This window comes from Hevea brasiliensis, chromosome 16, assembly GCF_030052815.1.
Source record: "Hevea brasiliensis isolate MT/VB/25A 57/8 chromosome 16, ASM3005281v1, whole genome shotgun sequence".
Taxonomy (NCBI): domain Eukaryota; kingdom Viridiplantae; phylum Streptophyta; class Magnoliopsida; order Malpighiales; family Euphorbiaceae; genus Hevea; species Hevea brasiliensis.
In genome coordinates this window covers 63,712,719-63,722,951 of record NC_079508.1, presented here as the reverse complement: position 1 = coordinate 63,722,951, position 10,233 = coordinate 63,712,719, and the positions used below count along the sequence as shown (strand labels likewise).

Here is a 10,233-nt window from a genome sequence, read left to right as displayed (position 1 = left end):
TGCTCTAAAGATAGGTGATAATAGAGAGTAATTGAATTATTGTTAGGCATTCATCTACAAACTTGAGCTTTTAGATTGAATGGTTCCTTGACAGGTGAGAGCTTCTACACTTCACCTGTTTTGGCACATTCCATGAACTAGGCTTCCATTTCACTTGATCCGAAAATCCCGAGTATTGAGGGATCCTTAATTGATATGTAACTGTTGTTTGTTCATTGATAGATATGTCAATTGTTGTTGTCGTATCATTGACAACAGTAAGAATCTTAGTCTGAAGTGCTTACTGAGTGGACATAAAGCTCTGATGCCTTGCAAATACCATTGCAGAAATGGATACTTGAAAGTCTCTAAGCTCAATAAGTACCTCAATTTTAATGTGGAAAGCACAGCTAGCTCCAATTGCATTCATAGAATACAATAGCATGGAGCATCAGAGCTATGAAGTTATTTCCTCCACGAAAACCTCTCACTTAGGCCCATCTGTGTTGTAATTCTGTGATTTACTTTGTTTCATCTGTTTTTACATGACTCCAAATGGTGTATTATGCTTTTGGTGGAAGTCTGAACGCTTCAATAGAATATATCATGAAAAGAAGGATATTTTTTATTTTTGGGTAATTTGTCAGCTTGTAGGTGCAAGTGGATATGTCGATTCTTTGGGATAACGCCCTTGCTGATATGACCATAGTTTCAATGCTATGTTATTGCTGATATGTTTTGCTTTAGTATGCTAACGGCTCAAATTACTATCTACATCACTCTCTATTTCAATAATATCACTCCTGCCTCACTTAATTTTACCTTATCTTTGTTCACAGTTACCTCTCATTCATTTTATTAGTTTTTGTTTAATTTGTTCACTTACCATAAACAAATGGAATATAAGTTCCCATTTTCCAACACTATTCTTCATACGAGATATGGTTATGTGTAGAGCTGTAGAATTAATGTAGATCTTCATTGAAAACTGTCACGACTTCAGCTCCGATCCCTTTTTCTTTTGTAGACACTTCCTTTACTTATCATGTTTGGTGTAATTAGAATCTTCAGCCAGAACACTTTAGTGGAGAAAAAGAAGTGCGCATATACAGATGATGGTACAGAAATTGTCATCTCTGGCAAAAAGAGCAAATGTTAAGTGGTAGGGCATTGGTTTATCCAAAAGCTCGAAAGCTTCATGAACCTCCAATAGTTACAGCAAACTAGAAGCTATTGGTAAGCTCTTTTCTATGTAAGAATACTGGTATTTGGACTCTTCATTTCAATCTTTTACTTTTTCTATCAAACTCAATATTTGATTTGTATAGCTAATAGGAGGAAATTGATGGTACTTAAATATTTCTTATTTTCGATTCCAAAATTATAAGTATACAGGAATTTTCAAGACAGGAGCATCATGAATTAGACAAATTAACAAAACCACTAAACAGATATCTCTCTGATCGAAATCAATTAGATTCAGAAGCATACAGTAGTAGTACTACAGCTTCAGTAATAACTAGTACAACCCTCATCTAAACAAGTGATTCTTTAATTTTTTTTTTCCCCCTTAAACTATATATCTTTTGATGCAGGACTTAGAATGATGGGACGACGCGATATCCAGCTTCTGCCATTATTGTTGTGGAGAACAACTGATCCACTTCAACTTCAACATCTGTTCTCTTTGCAAATCGGCCTTGATCCTGGGTCTGGTCTCTGCATATGCCTTCCTTGAAGCATACCTGATTGTCTTCTCAAATTTCCTTGTCTTCTTTTTCTCTCTGTATCTTAGCACCCTTGCCTCCCTGTCCCTTGGACTAAGTTGGGATGGCATCTGCATGGGAGGACTGGAGAAAAGGTCGATAGTCCCTTTTGGAGGTCGGGGGTGTGAGATCGATGCGTCACTCATCGTTGAATCAGGCACCACTCCAACATCCATTGATGAAATGGAGACCTAATTACAGAAAAAAAAAATGTAGGATTAGATTAGAATCTCATTCGGTTTTGAGGAATTATCTGTAACATTTCTAATTGTTGTCCTTGAGATCACATGCTATATGCAAATCGAACAGTAATGAGAAATGAATCTGGCATTCCAGATACCTTTGCAAACACAGTTTCTGTCTCTTCTCTTTCATCAATGTTCTAATAATCAGCCAAATGGAACAGTACTAATTCATACAAGTCTCCTGAAAACATCTAGTTGGTGATCCATAATTTGGAAGTTGCCTTATTTAGAAGCTAAACCTTCATCTATTATAATCTTAATCAAAGGGAAAAGATAAATGGAATCCAAATCCATTTAATATATAGTGTAGAATCAAAATGCAAAATAATGACTTGGAAGAAAAGGGGAAAAGAAAGAAAAGTGCTTGAACAATTGTGCCATCAGATTCCACTCTTTTAGAGCAGAAAGGTAAAGGAAAGGGGAAAAGAGCTATTCTAAAGTGCAGAAAAATATCACAAAAATATACCCTTAGGATTTTTTGTTTTTTATTTTTAATTTTTTTGAGTAGTACCCTTAGGAATTTTTATTTAAACATGGAGCACCAAAAAGTAGAATATGATCCTTGTAGCCCTGAAATTGCGACATGCACAACCAAATAACACGTATTTAACTATAGCTAGCTACAATTAATCATGATATATTTAACGGAGATTATCACAAATTAATTAATTAACAAAGCTCAAATCATACATCCAGACATGTATATATAAAGAGCTCTCACAATAGAGACCTTAATCATGTGGTTTCAGCCCCATGAACTAATGACGCATATATATAAATTAAGAAAAGAAATTAGAACTTACACTATGACTAATTGATCCATTGTAGCTGTAAGCAGCTTTTGATGAGGACTCAAACTCCAACCCCAAGTGGAAATTATGGTATTGTTGATGCAGCTGATCTTTTCCTGCTGCTTCTGCACACTGAACGGGCACAACACTGTCACCTCCATAGCAGCTCTTCTGATGAGGAACACTATAGTGCTGGAGATTGTTTTGATCAGAATACTGATTCTGATCACCACACGAATTTGAATTATACTCCACAAGATCCAAATACTCATCCACCTCTCCACCACCAAACAAGAACCCAATATTGTTCTCCTGTTGCTATTCTTCGCGGGATTTAGCAGCAGCCATGAAACTGCTTCATCATCCTCATCACCAACTCCTTCTTCTCCCTCCTGGGTCATGAACATATCTTCAGTGGTCTCACCAGTAGCTGGCCCTACTTGGGGGCCGTACAGGCAGCCAGAAATCGGCAGGATTGGGACACGTTGATGGCGACGAGCCAATGGGTTCGCCGAATGGATATCTGCATCGCAGGCAGTGCAGAGAGACGCTGCGTCTGCCTTGCATAGAAAGGCAGCTGGAGCACGCTCACACGCCTCACACACCCACACACGCTCATGCCGGGATGCTACCCGGTTCGCAGCATGTACGCGAGCATCGCATCCAGCGCAGAGGTAGGCTGAGTCTGCCCGGCAGTACACAGTGCAAGCGGCCGCGCGACAAGTGTCACACACGCGTGCCCAGTTGTTACTAGAGCAGCCACCACCGTCACCGGGGCTCTCGTTCTTCAACATGACTTGGTACTTGTGAAATAGCAGTATGAAATGGTAATTGATTTTTTGGAGTGAGCTAAGAGTGAAAACAGAGAGCAGTGCGAGGTAGTGAAGGGGAAGGGGGGGGAGAACTGTATGTAAACGCAAGTGCGGAGGAGAGAATCCATCATCTGACACGTGGCGAAAACTAGTGGCAGAGAAAAGTTGTTGCATTATCTTGTGGTTGGTTGAGTTTTAAGATGGACCCTAGTCGTCTCTGAGTTGGCAGCTTTGGCTTTTAACGTATGCCGAGTAACAAGAGTTAGTGTCTCGAGTAGAGGAGGAAGTTGTACTCGCTTTCTAATGAAGAGACTTGTCGTTATCGAACTTCCAGGGGTCCACTTTCCATTTAGAACAAATTCCGAGGACACGTGGCAAGAGCAGAATAGTTGAGCTCATATTGTTTGGGAAAAGTAACACCTGAGCACATGTGGTATGGTGTCAGCAGTTGAAGACTTTCTTCGTTTAGACATGCATTTTTTTGGCTAAATGTTGAATTTTAGCTCTGTATTTTTTGGGTTGAATTTTATTTATTTATAATTTTTTATTTAAATTAATTTAAAATTTTCAATTGAAAATTAATTTAATTCAAAATTAAAATTTTTGAATTAAATTTCTCAATTAATTTTTTTTTATTTTTAATTTAAAAAAAATAAAAATTTTAATTTAATCTAAAAATTTCAAAAACTAAATTTCTTATTTTTTTAATTAAATTTAATTTAAATAAAAATTTTATATTAATTTAAACAAATAAATTAAATTAAACATTCAAATATATATATAAAAATGAAATTAAGCATTAAATCGTAATTTAAAATTAAATTGGAAGCCATCGTTCACAAATGTTGATGTGATTGTCAGTCACTCAACTTTGACATCTTAAGAAACAATTCTCTCTTTTTTTTTTTTTTTTTTTTTTTTACTTTCCATGTGGTGCATGAATACAATTTAGTTTTGGTTCATCTTATTACTTTGCTTAATGGAAATCTTACTAAAAATATAAGGGAAATAGAAAAATATCATACCGATAGTCCCTTTTTATTTATCAACTAAAATTTTTTATATAATAATTGAGTCATCTATATTATAAAAGTTAAAATCTGTATGATTATAATAAAAATTGAACCGAATTAATTAATTGTATGAATTCTAATTTTAATAAAATCTTAGTGAATCATAGTGAAGTGATTAAATAATTGGAAAATTAATAAATCCAACCTGTCATGACCTAACCTATGGGCTGGACCGGCATTAGGACCTGGGCCAGCCTAAAGCTCCCGAGGCTCGTAGTAAGCCTAACTATTTCTCAACCCAACTCTAAGGTCCATTTGGAACCAATTTTAAGAATTCAACCGGATAGAGTCCGACCATAAAATGGACCATTTAACGGGGAGTTTTTTACTCACTTGACCTGTAAACACAATAAATAATCATATGGAGAGCTCAGCTTACCTTCAACATAATCAAATGTCATAAAAATAAATGGGAGCTCAGCTCCCTCATCAAATCCACCATACATGCTTTTAATAAGTTTACAGATCAAACATGACAATTATATTACAGATCCAATCAAATAAATATTTCTAACACATGCGAAAATTCTAGGAGTTAACAGAATTACACAAACATTAATAAACGACATGCGAAAAAGAAAAGTAGGTTAACCACAAAAATAATCCTCTTGTAGCCTGAAAAAATAATGAACATGAGTGAGCGTTCGACTCAGAGAATAAAATATCAATTTTAACCATAATCTCTATAGTTATCTAAAGTTAATGCACCCTGTAGAATGAAATGCAACATCGTCATAAATTTCATACAAATCACATCAAAAAGGCAATTTGGAGCACTCACACACCCAAGAGTGTCAAATAATATATATATGGGAGCTGATCCCCTATACAGCCCTCTTAATCCAACCTCTGCCAGCGAAGATCTCAAGTCGGACTTTTGCTTAATAAAACAAATACGGGGTCCCAGCGAAGAACTCAAGCCGTGTCTACCCCGAAGGACCAGGTCCCAGCAAATATCTCAAGCCGTGTCTACCCGTCCTGTCCATATCCAACACTATACCACACACACGCCAACGCACGCACACTGTTTCAAATTATCACAAACAATATCCATAGTACTTTAATAGTTGTGAATGCAACATAAAATGTGCCTAGAGTTTAACTATATAGATATATACATATAAGTGATGCATGGGCATGCTTGAACATATAATAATATCGAAATTACAATTAAAATTAATATTTTACTCACAGATTCAACCGAAGTCACTGTGGCAACTGGGTGGAGGAGAAAGGCTGTCCCGAATCACCTGACAATTTTTATTACAATTATTTAGTACATTTGACTCAATACAAGCTAAGAAAAAGATCAAAGATGTCATAAGTTGTGTCGAAAATCCGGCAGAGTCTCCTCTATACTTAGGACCTACCCAACCTGTAAAATGGCTTAAAACGCATTTCTATATCCACAAACTATACACCCACAACTCAATCACATCACACAGCCCCTCCTGGGCTCATCCAAATAGTCATCAATCACAATATGTAAAATTATAGTTTAGCCCTCATAATTTAACCCTTTTGCAAAAACTACCTAAATGAGTTCTAAAAATTCTAAAACTTTTCCCCGTGGTCATTAGCATCATTACTAAGCTAATGCAAAAAGAATTATAATTTTCTGAGCTACCACAAATATTTTATGAATTTTTAATCCAATTCAACCACTAAAAAATTACGAAAAAGTAAGGTTCGGGTTTACCTATGCTAATTCTGACTCCGGATATGCGCTCGGGACGTCTGACAACGGTGGGGTAGCCAAAATCTCGATTCAATTCCACGACTTTTTCGATAGCCTGTATGTCTGGCCAGAAATTTGCAGACCTGGGCAACCGTCGAATTTCTGCGAATTGAAGGTACCTGCATGAAGCCCACAACACAGGGGTTAATACAAAATTTTTATGGAATTTTCTAAATTCATTTAGTACTAGAAAAAATAATACGGTTTCGTGGGACCTACTAAAAATGGTGTCTAAAATTTTGAAATTTATATTGTCGCTAAGCTCTCGACGAGTGGAGCGCTTTGGTACTTCGGCTTTCTCGTGGGGTTCACTGGCCATAGAAATCTAACCCAAAAATCGAAATGGGCTAAAATTTCCCGCACAAAAATTGGGCAAACTGCTAGATGAATTTTAGTGTTCTTGGTGTCTATGGAAAGCTCTCGATGTGTAGATGAGTTTAGACACAAGACCCGCCCAAACAGTGGCCAGATCGGCCAGATTTTGATCGGGAAGCCGAAATGGTGCACCCGCGCAGGGGGAGATTCGCGCGTCGTTTTCGACTGCTTGGAACAACGGCCGGTCGTGGGGAGGCATTGGGGCGGTGGGCCGACGAGGTGGGGACGCTGGGGTGGCGGCGGCGCAGCGTGGGGAGGAAGGAGAAGAGAGAAAAAGGGAGAGAGAGGAAGAGGGGTTGGGAACGCGCGCGGAGGAAGAATAAAAGGACGTGGTCGGTTCGATTTGACTGGTCCTATTCGGTCCAGTTCAATTTAGCCGGTCCGATTCAAGATACAAAATTTTAAATTTTTACTTTACCTTGGGACCGAAAACGAGGCCTAAAAATTTCGAACAAAAATTTAAAAAATTCAGAAAAATTCGTAGAATCTAAATATATTTTTAATTTTGCTACGTGGTTTTTAAATTAATTTTAAAAAATCATCAAAGTTCTATATTTTTGAAAAATCGAACCCGATTTCTAAAATTTAAAAAATTTTAAATAATTTCTCAAAAATTTAAATATAATAAAATATTAATATTTATAAAAAAAATAATAATAAATTTAAAAATTTAGGGTGTTACACAAACGAATTCAAATCAATTAATTCACTCTTTTTTTAAAAAAAATTAAAATCCTTTGTGCAAGTGTTAGGACTCGACTTAAGATTGCATATAAGTGTGTGCATAATTGTTTTTCAATTTTTAGAGGTGTAAGTGTGTACCACAAGCCTTTCTTATATTATTTATGTGCATTTCTTGAATTTAATTTAAAAAAAAAAAACTTAAGATTGCTTAGCTTTGTTGTAAGCTTTCATCAATTGAACCGCAATATTTGCAATTTGCATGTTTTGTTCATTGGCCGAGTGAGTTTAAAATCACTCATTCGCTTTTCTTGTCAAACATTGCTGCCGTGGAACGTACAATAACATCCACACCGGGAGAAAGGGCAGCTGACTCAGACAGCCCGGAGGGAAATTTATGCAGCCAATAGCATGCCGCCACATTACAGCCGATTGGATTAGGATGCAGCTCCACCACAAGTTGGCGACGCTGAGACAGCTCCTCTCATCCATGTCTTGTGGCTCCAATCAAAATCTACATTACGTACTTAATATGCCATTGGCTGATTTCATTTGTCACACTTAGCATGCTATCGTCCCCTTCTCCTTCGCCCTAAACCCTATCCACAACCTTCTATCCCTTTTAGCTCTTTAATGGTCTTTTAAAACCCCACCCAAATTAAGGATTAATGTTAGCTATAAACTTATGAGTGAAATTTACGTGAAAGGTAATTAAATTTAGAATTTATTTTTTTTAAGACATATAATAAAATTTATTTATTAAATATATAAATGTTATATATTTATATTTTAAATTTATAATAAATAAAAATTTTATTTAAAATTATTTGTAAAGGATGGCATCACCTTTCATTGTTAAAAGTAAGGAAAGAAGCATGAAGTGAGGTAATGTGGATAAGATTTAATTAATTTATTTTGTCAGTACCCTAAGCCAAAATATATATGTGGTGAGTGGTGACCATATCACTTTGATGTATATATCCATTATCGTTATTTTTTATTTATTTATTTTTTTCTCTTTGGTGCATCAATGCATTGTTTTTTTTTTTTTTGGCAGTAATATAAGTGGGAAATTCTAACGCGTCTACTCATGCAATGCAATTAAAATTTTTATTTAATTATAAAAATAAATTTAATGTAGTTTGATAATAATATAATTTTTAATTTTTTATACGTTTAATTGGTTATTACTTTAAAATTTACAAATTTTGTATTTAATTTTTAAAATGAAATATATCGCAACGTTATTATGTCAACTTACTTGTTTATTATAATAATAATAATAATAATAAAATAATAATAATAATAATAAAATCCACACCACACGTAAAAGAAAATCTTAACCATGATTTTTATTTTTATTTTGAAATAATTCATTATTTCTTTTATCTTTAAAACAGGATTTGGGTCCAGCCTTCACTTGATTGCCTAAAAATTATGGCATGAAGCCCATTATATCAACAATAAGGCATTTGGAAGGCCCAACTTCCCAAACAACAATGTTGAAATAATATTAAATTTGGTTTTAATTGGGAAAATAGAAAATCTTTTCTCAAATGTATGTTGAAATTTTTATACATCCAATGATTTCATTATTAATATTAATTAATGATAACATATATCACCTTTTTGTTTTTATTTATTATTTAAAATTTTTTATGATAATTAAAAAAATAATTAAATATCTAAATCATAATTAAAATGTTATGTAATTTAATTAAATTACTCTTTATTTTATAGAGGGATGATCAAATAATTGTAAAAAATTTATAAATAATTACTATATTTACCTATAAGGGTGAAATGAGATGACAGAGTTCTCTTCTTCCTTAATCACTGGTTCTAAATTCAAGCACTCAGTATGAAACACCTTTAAAATTTGAGAGAAAGCACTTTGTCTTCCTTTATGGGCCTGTTCAGCAAGAATCTAGATTAGTCAGGTCAATAAATTTTGAATAGCTAGTGATTTTTATAAAATATATATATATATATATAATTTAAAAAAATTAATTAATGTATCTTAATGTTTAAAAAGTGACAATAAAAGTGAACCAAGAAGTATTTGTTATATATAAAATAGTCTGACATCATAATTTCAATGGATTCTCCCAATTATCGCTATGCTTGGATGCAAAATGGAGAGTACGGAAAATAAAGAAAGAAAAATATTTTTATTTTCTATTATTTATTTTTCTTTCTATTTATTTAGGAATGAAAGAAAAATAATAAAGAAAATAAAAATAAAGTTTATTTTCTCTTTTTTTGGAAAGAGATAAAAGAGGAATGAAACTTCTTTGGAAAGAAATAAGAGGGGAAAGAAAATAATATTATTTTTTAAAATTTATTATTTTATTTTTAATTTTATAAATTATTTAAAAAATTGAAATGAACAAATAAGGATATATAGGTAATTTTATCAATTAAGTATACTTTTCTTCTTAATTGGTTTATTTTCTCTTAAAATTTAAGAAAAAATAATAAGAAAAAGTGACCATCTAATTTTATTTTCCATCCTCTTTCCCTGTATCCAAACAAAGGCTAAGGTAGGCTCATTGCTGACGTCACAATAACGGAAGAAGCTATAGATTTTATAAAAGATTAATTACATACTTTTCAATTTATATTTTCTTATAAATTATAATTTTAATCTTATATTACTATTAGGGAATTAATACACATGATTATCAAAAATTTTAATTTACATATATATATATATATATATATATTTTTTTTTAATATATAAAAATAATAGAATATTTTAAATTTTTATTAA

The 10,233-nt window shown here is 33.5% G+C and overlaps 1 pseudogene; it reads right to left on the bottom strand.

The window, feature by feature from the left end:
* Window positions 1-1,410: 1,410 nt before the first annotated feature.
* On the bottom strand, window positions 1,411-3,795 carry LOC131174576 (zinc finger protein CONSTANS-LIKE 2-like; annotated as a pseudogene).
* Window positions 3,796-10,233: the final 6,438 nt, after the last annotated feature.